Raw genomic sequence first — 16,264 nt, 5'->3', positions numbered from 1 at the left:
CTAATCCGGGTGACCTGCATTCTGCCTGGGCAAAATAACCAAATAAACAGTATTTAGTCATTTAGCCATAACTCAGTGTAGAAAGGTCCAATTGACCTGAAATTTTACCAGCAACAAGCTGAGATATAGACCAACAACTTTCATGAAGAAACCTAACCCAAATTATGACCATAACATATTCAAAAAGTGACCTGAAGTGACTGCTCCTAATACTATAGATTTGGTCAGTCCAAAAATTTTGGAAAAATTTCAATCCGGCCAGTTGTGGTTTTTGGGCCATAACTTGAGTTACAAAACTCCAAATGGAGTGATTCAAAAAAAGAAATGCAACTAGACAAAATAAGGAACAACTTTCATGTTGATCATTTTGCCAAATTCCCACTGCAAAAATGACTAATGGAACAGTAAACCCAAAGCTTGAAAACTGAAAATTCTGTCTAATTAACTTTAAGCTTAGAAATGGTATTGGCAACCAATACCAAAAATTTTAAAATGCAAAATGTGGTATGTTAATGATATTTAAACCAATATACCTATTGCCAATGCAAAAGTCAACATTTTAGTTGACCAATGAAATGAATAGTAGCCATAAAATTTCAATTTCAAAGAATTACATAAATTAAAAGTGTTAAATGCCCTAGTAGGCCTAATGTGATTGGTTTGGATAGGTTAGCATGCCAATAGGGTTCTGTTAGCAGTACTGCATATGGTTTCATGCCATTCTGTGTTTCATGGCTTCCCATGCCATTCTGTGACATAATAGCCTTTGGCTATGTTATTTGAGTTGTTACACTCGGGTTTTATCCCTGATGATTATTACAGCTTATTAGTCATTACATTGCCTGCCGGAAGACACAATGTGACCGATGGTGTGATGGTTCGAGGTACTTAGTACCCAGTAACAGTTTACCCATTTATCCAGTCCAGTCGACTAGTATGGGTTACTCGGGCAATGATAATAAATTTTACCAAATTTTAATCGAATAATACTGCAATAAATATCAGAAATTAAGTCTACCTAAAAAAATGTAATCATACATTCTGCATACTTATTTTATTTTATTTTATTTTATATTGTCACCACTAAGCAGAATTGCTTAGTGCGTCACTTTTGCCATGCGCAGGTACTGGAGACATAGCTGGGGAGCCCAGCAGACATCAGACCGGGTGAACTTTCAGACCTGCATCTGGAGTCCAGAGTCACCTCACATCTGCAATGCATATGGTAGGACATTAGGACTTTGGGGTAGCATTTTGTATTTTGTATTAGTTTTGGATTGTAACTATAAACTTTTGTAATTATATAATAATGTAAATATATGAAATTGCATGTTATTGAAATTTTCTGTATAATGTATGTTGATAAATGAAATGTTGAGAAATATTTATGAATATGTTTCAAGTGGTGATGTGAACAGAAAAAAAATTCTGAGAATAGTATTGAGATTTTGAGATTGACTTGAAATGTGTGTAATAGAGTTTTGGATTTGGAAATTATATTGGAAGTGTTTTTAAATAGGTTCAGAAAAACTGTTTTTCCAATTTATAGGCGGCACTCTGCTGGATTTTCTATAAAAATTGCGAAAAAATTCAAATTTATCAAAAAATTGTAAATAAATGAATTAAAAGGGATAAATTGTAATTAAAATATGAATTGGTGCTCCGGCACACTGAGTGGCATAACTTGCTCGGCTACATTGTAAACGGGTAAGGGGTGTCACAATGACATAAACCATCTAAGAGCTGTTATTCTCCCATTCTGTCTTTGAATTTCTTTAATGGTTCTTGGTGGTTTCATTCCCATAATGGCTCTGATTTTTTTAGGGTTAGCTTATGTTCCTTTTTCTAAGATTATAAATTCTAAAAACTTTCCTGCTTTTACTCTGAATGTGCACTTTTCTGGGTTTAGTTTTATTCTAACTTTATTGAATATGTTGAATGGCTCTGCAATGTCTTTTGGGTGATCTTCCACATTTTGCTCTTTATGATCATGTTATCCGCATACACCTCTACCGTCTTGCCAATTAACTTTCAAACATTTTGCTCACCAATCTTTGATAAGTTGCACCTACATTCTTTAAAACAAAAGACATTACCTTATAATAAAAGACTCCCATATCTGTGATGAATGCTATCTTTTCCTCGTCTTCTAGATCCATCTTCATTTGCTGGTACCCATATATGGCATCTACTAAAGAGCATACTAAATGTCCTGCTGTGGAGTCAACTAGCTTGTCAATTGTTCATAGAGGATAATGGTCTTTTGGGCATGCTATGTTGAGGTTGGTGAAATCGACGCACATCTTTCATTTTCCATTTGATTTTTTAACTAGGACCACATTCACTAGCCACATTGGGCATTTGACATCACTTATGAGACCTGCTTTCAATAATTTTTGAACTTCTTCTATAATGATTTGTTGTCTACCCATTGCAACTTTTAATTTCTTTTATTATACTTGCTTGATGTTTGGATCAACATTCATGCTATGTGTCACACCCTACTCCTCGTAAGATGTAACATGCTCCCGTGGTACACCTAATGAATTACCGTACTTCGCCTACCGGTAACCCATTAAATATACTACAAGAGATTTTAAAACAATTTTCATTCATTTTTAAATTGGTGGGTAAAATTTTTTTTCAGATTTTAAAAACATTTATTTAAAGTTCAAACATAAACTAAATTTTTAGATATTTAAAATCTTCGCAATTTTTACATTGAAAACAGTTCTTCAAAACCTGAAAATAAAGACACTCCCAATATATTTTTCTCAATCACAACTCCATTATTCAATATCATTTCACAAATTAACACAAGCAACTCAATACACAATTTAAATTAAATCAAACATTGAAACCTCTCATTAAGTTAACAAAATTAATATTTACATTCATGAGATCATAAAAAATTTAGTAGTGCAAAACTTTATAAATATATAAAATCTCAAGATAACCTTATAATAATTTGTTTTTCATTGCAATCCAAAAATATATTACAAAAGAGTTGGTACAACTGCTCAAAGTAAATTTCATACATACAATTACAGAATTACATGAAAATCTAAAGTATAAGGGTATACCTATGATATACCCGAAGATAGTCTCACTATGCCTTTCAGTAATCTTGTTCAGCTACTTTATATTTTCTTTCATCTGCGACAGCATACAAAGCTATCACTGAGTGGTGAACTCAATGGTGCACAAACTAATAATTTAAAACTTAATACAAGTTATGCTTGACAATTCATAACGAATAAAAATTTAAAATTTCTAAATTCTTCAAAATTCATAGCATTCAGAAATTAATATTTTCATTCATGCAAATTATTCATTTGAATAAAATTTTAATTAAATAGTAACTATTTATCTACATTTCTTTTAAATCCCGAAACAATACAAAAATATTTTGAATCACTGACAAATTGTTTATTTCAACCATAATTTATCAAACTATGCATAATTTAAAGGGCGTTGCCAACAATTCACACAATTGAACCCATGACCCAAAATTCAAATAGATGCCATGTTGTACAACACGACATTTCACACTCTCCCAATAACCGAGGCTAAAAGGAAGGAACAAAGACTAGCTAGTATATATGAGTACTCATTCAAACTCTTCCCCAACTGGCAAGCCAGAGAGGAAGGAACTCGCCCCATCTAGTGGAGGAGATATCTCACTAGATAAGCTAATGAGAATTCACAACATATTTTGCCATGTCAACTGTAGTTTCAAATCATATACAAAACAATTTCTATTTACAAAGTGTTTACAAATCATCAACATATTTAATCATCATAAATTCATGCTCAAGGTTGGCAACACGTCAAACTTAAAATTTACAATCCTTTAAACCATGCAATAAATCCTTAAATGCATAAGAAAATGTACATTTAATTTATACAATTTCATTCAAAAAATTAAAATCCTCAACACAACAAAATTATAAATCATACAATAAACTTGTTCAAATCAATTTAGAAGTGAAAAGTAATAAAATAGTTAGTTGTGTGCAAACCTTATACAAGTCGCCTCTTGGCCTTGACTCGATGTCTCGGGTTCTTTCCCAGTATTCTTTTCCACTGAAACATATAGTTTCACAGTGTTTCAGTATCACCCTTTTTCATAACTCCAAAAATAAATTCAAATCTACTTATACTTAGCTTTAATATGCTAAACTTGACGTTCTTTAAAATTTGTATTTCGGGGTTACTATTCATGATACTATTCAAGTTAATTTGTTAACTTTCTAATGCTTAGTAGGTATGGGAATTCTAATTTCACTCACATACCACATTTTGGTTACCTAATTTGTTGGTTTTGGTTGTTTTCTCAAATTTTAAGTCTTTTAGGCAAAATTGCAAATTTTCAATTTTGGGTGTCTTATATTGCACTATTCCATTGGTCATGTTCCTATTAGAATTTAAATAAGTTTTCTTCAGAAAAATTGTTCCTTATTGTCTTAACTTTATTCGTCTTTTTGAATCACTCTAATTGGAGTCTTGTAGCTCAAGTTATAGCCATTTGAATCATGGCTGCCGGATTAGACTTAACCCAGATTTCTGGGCACCAAACTGGTTCTGGCAGTTTTAGGTCACCAATTTTGGGTAGCCAAATGACTTGGTTAAGGGCATAATTTGGGTTTATATTCTTCATGAAAGTTTTAGGTCTATATCTCAGCTGTTCACTGGTAAAATTTCAGGTCATTTAGACCTACCTAGCCCAAGTTATGGCCAAATGAATAAACACTGTTCATTTACTCATTTTTGTACAGGTCAGATTGCCTAATCCGAATTTGGCCAATTTGTTTACTGGGTTTTGGTCACTTTTTGGGTAGGATTCCTAAATGAAAATGTTCCATTTTGTGTCTATTTTTATTCCCAATTGGCCTCACAGCAATTGGACTTGTAAATTTTCAGTTTTGGTCCCTCAAAGGGACCTTGGTCCTGCTGCCTGCAGCATGGCCATTTTCAATCCGAATTTAAACTCACTTCTAACACTTCTAACACATCTCAATTGGTCACAAATGACCATTTTTCATCTCAAACAAGGTCAAACACACCATTTGACCAATTCTCACATTTTTGCCTCCCAAACCCTAGGTCCAAAACCCTAACTCACTAATTTTGTTATATTTTATTCATTCAAAGTATATAAACATAATCACTCAACTCATTCAAGCTCCCATTCACCTTTAATTCTACTAAAACACCATAAACTCCACTATTCCCATGGCTGCCAAATTTCCCATAAGTCCATACATGAATAAATTTTCAAGTTTCTTTACATAATTTCATCAATTTCAATTTATTTCATGTATCTAACTCATAAAAATAGAAAGAATTTGAAGGAAAATCACTAACCTTTACTTTGAATTCCAAATCTTCAAATCTCTCCACTTTCCTTCCCAATTCCTTCTTCAATCTTCTTTCCAAAGCTCAAACACAACTTTTAACTGAAGAGCCTACAATTTCTATGGCTGAATTTAGGGTTTCTTCAAGCTCAAAATGAGCTTTAATGGAGGTGAAGTGAGAGAGAGAGGAGTGGGGTGGCACACTTGAGTTAAGGAAGAAGAAAATGATTTTTCTTTTCTTTTTTTAAGTATTTTATATCTTTTAAAATTGCTTTTGACTTGGTCAATTTAGATAGAAAAAATAAAATTAGTTTTGACATCATGATGATGTTATAAAGGTGGTGTAATAAATTTTTTTCAATTCTCTTTTTCTTTTGCATTTATTTTTCTTTTAGTTCTTTAATTTAATTCTTGATCCCAAAATTTTCTTTTCTCTGATTTTATTAGATAATTAGGGTAGGAGTCAGCTCTAGGGGTGAATTGAGCAAATTGCCCCTTGCTGGTTCAATCCGGTTTGCAAATTATTTGATATTTCTTCCGGATCCCTGACCTAATTATTTGACCAGCTTAACAATTCTTTTTCGTGATTTTCTCTTTTCCACTGTGTTCGTAATAGTCCTAGGGACCACAGCGTTACATTTTACGGTTTGAAATTTGAGTTTAAATTGACTTTGCAGTCCTTCCCGAGAAGGTCACCCATCGTTGTGACTTTCTGCTCGTTTAATTTCTTATGTTCTGTTTTTCTTATTTATACTTAACTTATTGGCAATTACTAATTATTTGTGTTCAGGGCTTATCTAGTTGTCTTAACTATGGTTCTAATCCCCTCAGTTGTCCGGACCGACATCGGTCACCGGAATAGTACAATATACCAGGCTATGCAAATTGGGGTGTTACAATTCTCCCCCCCCCCCCTTTAAAATAATTTTGTCCTCGAAATTTTATCTAGTATCAGTCTCTGAACAGTTGTGGGTGCTATCTCTTCATGTCCTATTCACGCTCCTAAGTAGCTTCTTGGCCTGAATGATGGTTCCTTAGCATTTTAACCAATACTATTTACTCATTGATTGCTCACCTCGTGTGCCAAGTTTCTTATGAGCTTCTATCATAAGTTAGATTCAAATTCATTTAAATTTTAGAGATAAGCAAATATGTGTACTAGTGGATCCACTCTTTCTAGGACTTCGTATGATCCTATGGGTGAAAACTTAGTTTTACTCTTTTCTTATCAAATCTCTTGATCATTTGATGCAACCTTCAGTTTAGTTTAGAATATTTTAGTCTTTTCTTACTGTTGTTTTAGCAATTATTTTCCTTTGTAGTCTTTTTTTTAAATGACCTTATTGGTCATATATGAACTATTAATCTCTTTCTTGGCCATAGGTCCATAACCATTATCTTACCATCTCCATTTATGACCAAGGCCTATGTGCCATTTTGCGCTATCTTGTTTGTTTTTGTTTAACTTATTTCCTTCTTGATAAAATAGTTCGGGATATCGTTACGCGTCTTAAGTTGTTTGCCTTGGTGGCAATTCCTCATTTAGTGTTTTTCTCATTTCTTACTGTTCTATTTGTTTTTTTTTTCACAGCTTAACTTTAATTATTTTATTCCTCAATCTAATCTTCTTCCTTAACTCGACTGTCGAGTAGTAATTTAGCACCTCTTATCGTCCCTAATAAATCCACTATACTTCAATATTACTTTGATTTGGTCCTATGACCATTCTAGTCAACACTTTAACTAATATTCATAACGTTTCTTTATTACATTCGCACCAACTATTCTAATTTTTACTTCTATATTTTCTTTTATCTGCCAATATTCTATAGCTTATTTTTCGCTAGTTTGCGATCATTACCCCTTTTTTTTCAACCATAAACAATTCTTTAATCTTAAGAAGGGAGTCTACCAGACTCTCCTGTTTCCCATGCTATTCAAAAGTTTCTCTTTAATTCTAATCTAATCCTTATGATCTGCATAATAAAATTGTGCTCTTCCTAAAGAATACCTGGCCAACTAGTTTCTATCGAATTACTGTTATCAGTAGAATATCATTTCTTAACTGTTTTATAAGTTATAATTGTCATCCATAGCATCCTGTCTCTTCTAGGAGAACAAAATTATATTTTGTGTCTTACTGCTACACAAATAGAATACTGTTCCTTACTAAACTTGGAGCAAAAGATCCATTATAATACCAGAACAACTATAAATCCCATATCAGAGAATGGATGACTTAGCCCTATAGGTGTTATTTTTAAATTTTTACCATGCTAAAATCTCTAGTCCTATAACAATTCTTGATGTATTGTAATTCATGCTAGGGTAATGGAGTCTTTAACTCTCACTACCTTACAACCATGATCTTTTGATATTCTAATTATAGAGTTTTAAATCCCAAATTAGGATTTTCAAACTCAGTTCTAGTAATAAAACTCTATTCTGGTATATTTGTACCAGTGCGAAAGTCATTTATAACTATTCTTATCCTTATGTACTATTGGGTAGTACGTAGCTCTACACAACAAATCTCAAGTCAATACTATAATCTGCAGCTTACAACACAAACATCAAGAATATTGCATAGTTACTATGATACATCCCAATAGATCAAACTTCTCTATGTCTTATTTCTTTCAAATCCACTAATATCTTAAACTTATTTTGATTATGGTACTTACTGACATCTATCAACAGTAGTACCTTTACTTTCATCTAGGGCAGATATATTGCTATAACTTACTTTTTGGTCCTCTTGCCTTACCTAATTAGGCTTACTAATTAACTTTATAATTTATCGTAGTCTAGGAGATGTCTCTCATTAGAAACTTTTCCAAAATTAATTCCATTCATGCTTATTACCGTAATTCTTATCCTAAAAGACTAATTATTAACATATTAAAATTTATCTCCATGCAAGGGAATAGCAATAGAACATATAATTTTAGTATTAGCATATAAACAAGTAGAGTCGGAATCAAATAGTACATAATTATTCCTTTCACAAGTTAAGAACATACTGGAAACTACATCTGAAGTCTCTGCTTCTTCCCCTCGATGCATGGCGTTCCCTCTTTCTAATGTATTCCTCTGCTCGGGTTGGTCCATTGTGCGAGGATTACCCGAAGTGCTGTCTCTACTTCTACCTCTGCCCCTACTAACTATTAATGAGCCTCTAAAATCAGAATCTTGAACTGATTCCTCTGGTGTAGTATGTGGCATAAATCGATGTGCGCTAGTACAATCTCGAGCGAAATGTCCAATTCCACCACAATTCAAGCAAGCTCCAATGACCCTATGGCAAATACCTCCATGAAATTTTCCACAAATGTCACAGATACGGATAGGGTAGAAACTTCTGGTTCTTTGACGAATGATTCTTGATTGCTTAAGCCCTGAAGATCCGCCTCTGTCATAGTTAGGGGCTCGGGGTCCCTCAAAATCTTTTCTCTTTCCCAAATTGCTACTCGAACTTTGACTGATGGGTTTCCCACTTTTCTCTTTTTCATGCTGCTCTTGAGGGGGTTGGGTTTGTACTTGGGCCTAGGCTGACAGATTATCAGCCATTTGCTGAAAGAACATGGCCATCTGCTGGGTTGTTTGTGCAGTAATTTGTATAGGAAGGACGGGTGCAATTGGACCTCCAACGCTCTACGAAACTGGGGCCTCTTCTTGTACGTTAGCTGTATCAGACTGCTCTACCGTTTTATCCCCCTTGTCCATATCTATTCACAAGATTTTTTTTTTCTATTTCCTGTATAACCAACACAAGGAGATTTCTCCCCGTTAGTTCATATTTATGATATAAATGTACTATATGTATCAAACATTCGAGCAGTTGTACTTATCGAAAAATATTTCAAATTCACAGTTCAAAATTTACTTTAAAACCTTTGCTCTGATACCACTAAAACATGTCACACCCTACTCCTCGCAAGATGTAACATGCTCCCGTAGTACACCTAATGAATTACCGTACTTCACCTACCGATAACCCATTAAATATACTACAAGGGATTTTAAAAAAATTTTCATTCATTTTTAAATTGGTGGGTAAAATTTTTTTTCAGATTTTAAAAACCTTTATTTAAAGTCTAAACATAAACTAAATTTTTAGATATTTAAAATCTCTGCAATTTTTGCAAAAATTTCGAGAGAGTGCCATCTGTATTTTGAGAAAACAGTTCTTCAAAACCTGAAAATAAAGACACTCCCACTATATTTTTCTCAATCACAACTCCATTATTCAATATCATTTCACAAATCAACACAAGCAACTCAATACACAGTTTAAATTAAATCAAACATAACAAAATTAATATTTACATTCATGAGATCATAAAAAATTTAGTGGTGCAAAACTTTATAAATACATAAAATCTCAAGATAACCTTATAATAATTTGTTTTTCATTACAATCCAAAAATATATTACAAAAGAGTTGGTACAACTACTCAAAGTAAATTTTATATATACAATTACAGAATTACATGAAAATCTAAAGTAAAAGGGTATACCTATGATACACCCGAGATAGTCTCACTATGCGTTTCAGTAATTTTGCTCAGCTACTTTATATTTTCTTTCACTTGCAACAGTATACAAAGCTATCGCTGAGTGGTGAACTCAGTGGTGCACAAACTAATAATTTAAAACTTAATACAAGTTATGCTTGACAATTCATAACGAATAAAAATTTAAAATTTCTAAATTCTCCAAAATTCATAACATTCAGAAATTAATATTTTTATTCATGCAAATTATTCATTTGAATAACATTTTGATCAAATAATAACTATTTATCTACATTTCTTTTAAATCCCGAAACAATACAAAAATATTTTGAATCACTGACAAATTATTTATTTCAACCACAATTTATCAAACTATGCATAATTTAAAGGGCGTTGCCAACAATTTACACAATTGAACCCATGACCCAAAATTCAAATAGATGTTGTGTTGTATACCACGACATTTCACACTCTCCCAATAACCGAGGCTAAAAGGGAGGAACAAAGACTAGCTAGTATATATGAGTACTCATTCAAACTCTTCCCCAACTGGCAAGCCAGAGAGGAAGGAACTCGCCCCATCTAGTGGAGGAGATATTTACTAGATATATTTTGCCATGTCAACTGTGATTTCAAATCATATTCAAAACAATTTCTATTTACAAAGTGTTTACAAATCATCAACATATTTAATTATCATAAATTCATGCTCAGGGTTGGCAACACATCAAACTTAAAATTTACAATCCTCAAAACCATGCAATAAATCCTTAAATGCATAAGAAAATTTACATTTAATTTTTACAATTTCATTCAAAAAATTAAAATTCTCAACACAACAAAATTATAAATCATAAAATAAACTTGTTCAAATCAATTTAGAAGTGAAAAGTAACAAAATAGTTAGTTGTGCACAAACCTTTTACGAGTCGCTTCTTGGCCTTGACTCGATGTCTCGGGTTCTTTCCCAATATTCTTTTCCACTGAAACACACAGTTTCACAGTGTTTCAGTATCATTATTTTTCATAGCTCCAAAAATAAATTCAAATCTACTTATACTTAGCTTTAATATACTAAACTTGACGTTCTTTAAAATTTGTATTTCGGGGTTACAATTCATGATAATATTCAAGTTAATTTATTGACTTTATAATGCTTAATAGGTATGGGAATTCTAATTTCACCCACATACCACATTTTGGTTACCTAATTTGTTGGTTTTGGTTGTTTTCTCAAATTTTAAGTCTTTTAGGCAAAATTGCAAATTTTCAATTTTGGGTGTCTTATGTTGCACTGTGCCATTGGCCATGTTGCTGTTAGAATTTTGATAAGTTTTCTTCATAGAAATTGTTTCTTATTGTCTTAAATTTATTCTCCTTTTTGAATCACTCCAATTGGTGTTTTTTAGCTCAAGTTGTAGCCATTTGAATCATGGCTGCCGGATTGGACTTAACCCAGATTTCTGGGTACCAAACTGGTTCTGGCAGTTTTAGGTCACCAAATTTGGGTGGCCAAATAACTTGGTTAAGGGCATAATTTGGGTTTGTGTTCTTCATGAAAGTTTTAGGTCTATATCTCAGCTGTCCACTGGTAAAAGTTCAGGTCATTTAGACCTTCCTAGCCCAAGTTATGGCCAAATGAACAAACACTGTTCATTTGCTCATTTTCGTACAGGTAAGATTGCCTAATCCAGATTTGGTCAATTTGTTCACTAGGTTTTGGTCACTTTTTGGGCAGGATTCCGAAAAGAAAAATGTTCCATTTTGTGTTTATTTTCATTCCCAATTGGCCTCACACCAATTGGACTTGTAAATTTTTAGTTTTGGTCCCTCAAAGGGACCTTGGTCCTGCTGCCTGCAGCATGGACATTTTCAATCCGAATTTAAACTCACTTCTAACACTTCCAACATATCTCAATTGGTCACAAATGACCATTTTTCATCTCAAACAAGGTCAAACACATCATTTGACCAATTCTCATATTTTTGCCTCCCAAACCCTAGGTCTAAAACCCTAACTCACTAATTTTGTTACATTTTATTCATTCAAAGTATATAAACATAATCACTCAACTCATTCAAGCTCCCATTCACCTTTAATTCTACTAAAACACCATAAACTCCACTATTCCCATGGCTTCCAAATTTCCCATAAGTCCATATATGAATAAATTTTCAAGTTTCTTTACATAATTTCATCAATTTCAATTTATTTCATGTATTTAACTCATAAAAATAGAAAGAATTTGAAGGAAAATCACTAACCTTTACTTTGAATTCCAAATCTTCAAATCTCTCCACTTTCCTCCCCAATTCCTTCTTCAATCTTCTTTCCAAAGCTCAAAAACAACTTTTAACTAAGGAGCCTACAATTTCTGTGGCTGAATTTAGGGTTTCTTCAAGCTCAAAATGTGCTTTAATGGAGGTGAAGTGAGGGAGAGAGGAGTGGGGTGGCACACTTAAGTTAAGGAAGAAGAAAATGATTTTTCTTTTCTTTTTTTAAGTATTTTATATCTTTTAAAATTGCTTTTGACTTGGTCAATTTAGGTAGGAAAAATAAAATTAGTTTTGACATCATGATGATGTCATAAAGGTGGTGTAATAAATTTTTTTCAATTTTCTTTTTCTTTTGCATTTATTTTTTTATTAATTCTTTAATTTAATTCTTGATCCTAAAATTTTCTTTTCTCTGATTTTATTGGATAGTTAGGTCAGGAGTCAGCTCTAGGGGTGAATTAACCAAATTGCCCCTTGCTAGTTCAATCCGATTTGCAAGTTATTTGATATTTCTTCTGGATCCCTGACTTAATAATTTGACCAGCTTAACAATTCTGTTTCGTGATTTTCTCTTTTCCACTATGTTCGTAGTAGTCCTAAGGACCGCGGCGTCACATTTTACGGTTTGAAATTTGAGTTTAAATTGACTTTGTAATCCTTCCCGAGAAGATCACCCATCACTGTGACTTTCGGCTCGTTTAACTTCTTATGTTCTATTTTTCTTATTTATACTTAACTAATTGGCAATTACTAATTATTTGTATTCAGGGCTTATCTAGTTGTCTTAGGTATAGTTCTAATCCCCTCAGTTGTCCGGACCGACACCGATCACCGGAATAGTGAAATATACCAGGCTATGCAAATAGGGGTGTTACACTATGAACCATGAACGTAAGGTTTACTCCTAGCACTTCTTCTAAACTCCATGCAAAGGTGGATGATCTCTTAGCTAGCATTTTGATGAGCTCTTCCCTGTTCAGACCCTGCAGTGCAGTGCCAATCCCGATCTTCTTTCCTATGTGGAGCTTTACCTCTTTGATATGATCTACTAGTTATAGACAAGTGTCGCCTTCTGGCTTTTCTAGGAGATCAATCAGTAGTGTGACCTTGCTTGCTGCTTTTATATATCGATTATAGCATTCTTTAGCTAATTTTTGGTTTCCTTTTACCACGGCTATTCCACCTAGAGCTAGAAGTTTCAAACAAAAACAATCCATGTTAATGAAAATGTTATTACATTTAAAATTAGCTGTCATAAGATTGCATTGTAAGAAAATGGGATATCCGCTATTACAAACTCTACATGTATGGATCGCTTGTGGACTTCATTACCCAAACTTACTATTAGTTGTGGTTCTAACTACTGGCATGGTCATGTCTCTTAATATGACCAAAGGGAACATTACTGTGGTGAGATTTGCTTTTTTCAATCCAAGCTTTTCATAAACTTCTAGTGTGATTAGGTTGACCAAACTACCTGTATCGACGAGGACTCTCCATACCATGCACTTGTTTAATAAGAACTTAACTATCTTTTCACAATTATCTTTATGACCTTTTGGTTCTCCTATTATAATATTAATGACTCCGATGGGCTCTTCTTTATTATGTTTTTCTTGACTTCTGTTTATTGATTTATCCTACTTCCCTTCTATTTTAGCAAACCTTTTGAGGTTTCCTTATCAAATGAGCTTTTTTATCTTATCTTTCAATTGTCATCATTCATCTGTGGTATGTCTGTGATCATCGTGAAAACGATGGTACTTCTTTCTATCTCTTTGATTTGCATTTTCTAGTTTCATTTTCTATGGCCACTTGATTTCATGGCCATTTTTTTGTATCCACATCAATACCTGGGCTCTGGATTCTGTCAGTGATCTGTAAGAGCTGCACTGATCTCGTTGAGGTTTTACCAAATCTAGTCCATAAGTTCGCTAATCGATGCATCTTTTTTTATACCTCCTTTCTGAACTTTGGTCCATGCACCTTTCCTCTTTTAGGGTTATTCTTTCATTATCTAACTTGATGTACTTTTTTGCTCTTTCCATCAGTTGTTCATAATCTGTTGTTGGGTTCTTTGTTAAGGAATCCCCAAATCTATTATTTTTAAACCTCTTTTTTATCAACTCGCAAGCCATTTTAGTATTGAGGTTTTTTATCTGAATAGCCTTTTCATTGAATTTGGACATGTACTCCCTGAGAGACTGTCCTTTTGCTTGTCAAATCTTCCTAAGTTCAAATGATAACTTCCTAAGTGGGATGCAGCTTATAAACTTTTGTTTAAACAAGCTTGCTAGTTGCTCAAAGTTTTCTATAGAGCTGTCTGGTAACCTTTGGTACCACTTCTAGGCAAGTCCTGTTAGTGTCATTGGAAAAACCTTACACAAAATAAAATTATTAACATTTTGTAAAAGCATTAATGTGCGAAAGTTTGCCAAATGGGTTCTAGGATCAGAAGTCTCGTCATATTTTTCTAGGGCTGGTAATTTGAATTTTGGTAAAAAACTTTTGACAATATTTTGTCACTCAAATGTGAATCATCTCCCATAGTCATCACTGTGAGAACTCTTTTAGAACTTTTTGATTGCCCATGCAATTTTTTAGCAAAGAGCGCTTTGTTTAGAGTCTAATTCTTAAACGAGCTGAGAGTCACAGCGATGGGTGACCTTCTCGGGAAGGACTGCGAAGTCAATTTAAACTCAAATTTCAAACTGTAAAATGTGACGCTGTGGTCCTTAGGACTATTGCAAACACAGTGGAAAAGAGAAAATCACAAAAAAGAATTGTTAAGTCAGTCAAATAATTAGGTCAGGGAGCCGGAAGAAATATTGAATTATTTGCAAACCGGGTTGAACCGGCGAGGAGCAATTTGGTTAATTGACCCCGAGAGCTGACTCCTGACCTAACTGTCAAATAAAATCGGAGAAAAGAAAATTTCAAAATTGGGAATTAAATTAAAGAACTAATAGAAAAATAAATGCAAAAGAAAAAAGAAAAGAAAACTTTATTTATATATATGAGATTTGGAAGGAAGATTGAAGAAGGAAAGGAAAGGAAAGAATAAAGGTCCCTTAGGCAAATCCCACATCGGCAAAGCACAGAGTTGGTCTTGGGTTCAAAAGGTAATGATATATAAAATGGGGAACTAATCACTAGAGGTGCCTTTTGGTGGAATGGCCTGGAGAGTTGGAAGAACTCCAGGGTTAAGCGTGCTTGCTTGAGAGAAATCCTAGGATGAGTGACCTCCTGGGAAGTTCTCCATTCCACCTATGGGACAAAACCGTGAGGCTTATGGCCAAAGCGGATGATTCCTCTAGTGGTTGGAGCCTGATCGTTACACTTGATTGGTGCAAACTTAATGAGGGTGCCGATCTCTTTGCCTAATCTCAAAATAGATTTGTAGGCTATGGAACACTTTTAGAGATTGCCTTCGAGCTTGGATCCTTTAGGTGTTTGGACTTGAGCTCAAATGGGTGAACTATATCCAGATCAACTTTAGGGTCTTTTATATCATGACCATTCAAAATTATGATAAGTAACCCTCTCTAGAAGTTCAAAAGCTTCTATAATGGTATTTTCCATTAGATCTTCACTAGCTGCTGAATTTATAGTGCTTCTTATTAATGGTAATAAACCATTGTAGAAGTTCTGAATAAGGAGACAATCCTAGATGCCATGGTGTAGACACTCCCTCTGAAGATCTTTGTACCCTTCCCATGCATCATAGAGAGATTCATTGTCTTTATGTCTAAAGGTGTTGAGTTTAACTCTAAGCCTAGTAGTCTTCCTAAGTGGAAATATCTTGCTAAAAAGGTTTGTGATAGATCAGCCTAGTTAGTGAATGATCCTGCAAGTTGAGATAATAGTAACTATCTTGCTTTATCCCTAAGAAAGAATAAAAATGCTCTTAATCGAATGGGGAATGCTCTTAATCAACTGGCATTTTCAGAAACACCACTCATTTTAAATGTATCGCAAAGAGCAAGAAAGCATTGGAGATGATAATATGCATCCTCCGTTAGTGATCCTCCAAATTGAGTTTGTTGAATCATTTGGAGCTGTGCTGGTTTCAGTTGAAAATTGTTGGCATCAATTGTTGGTCTGATTACACTT

The 16,264-nt window shown here is 33.6% G+C and overlaps 1 non-coding gene across 1 annotated transcript; it reads left to right on the top strand.

The window, feature by feature from the left end:
* Positions 1-15,821: 15,821 nt before the first annotated feature.
* Positions 15,822-15,928, top strand: LOC131181108 (small nucleolar RNA R71). Its single transcript, XR_009149736.1, has one exon. It is a non-coding gene; the product is annotated as a small nucleolar RNA R71 (small nucleolar RNA).
* Positions 15,929-16,264: the final 336 nt, after the last annotated feature.

Source organism: Hevea brasiliensis, chromosome 6 (assembly GCF_030052815.1).
Source record: "Hevea brasiliensis isolate MT/VB/25A 57/8 chromosome 6, ASM3005281v1, whole genome shotgun sequence".
NCBI classification, from domain to species: domain Eukaryota; kingdom Viridiplantae; phylum Streptophyta; class Magnoliopsida; order Malpighiales; family Euphorbiaceae; genus Hevea; species Hevea brasiliensis.
The sequence above is the reverse complement of the archived record's forward strand: the minus strand, read 5'-3'. Positions and strand labels throughout refer to the sequence as shown.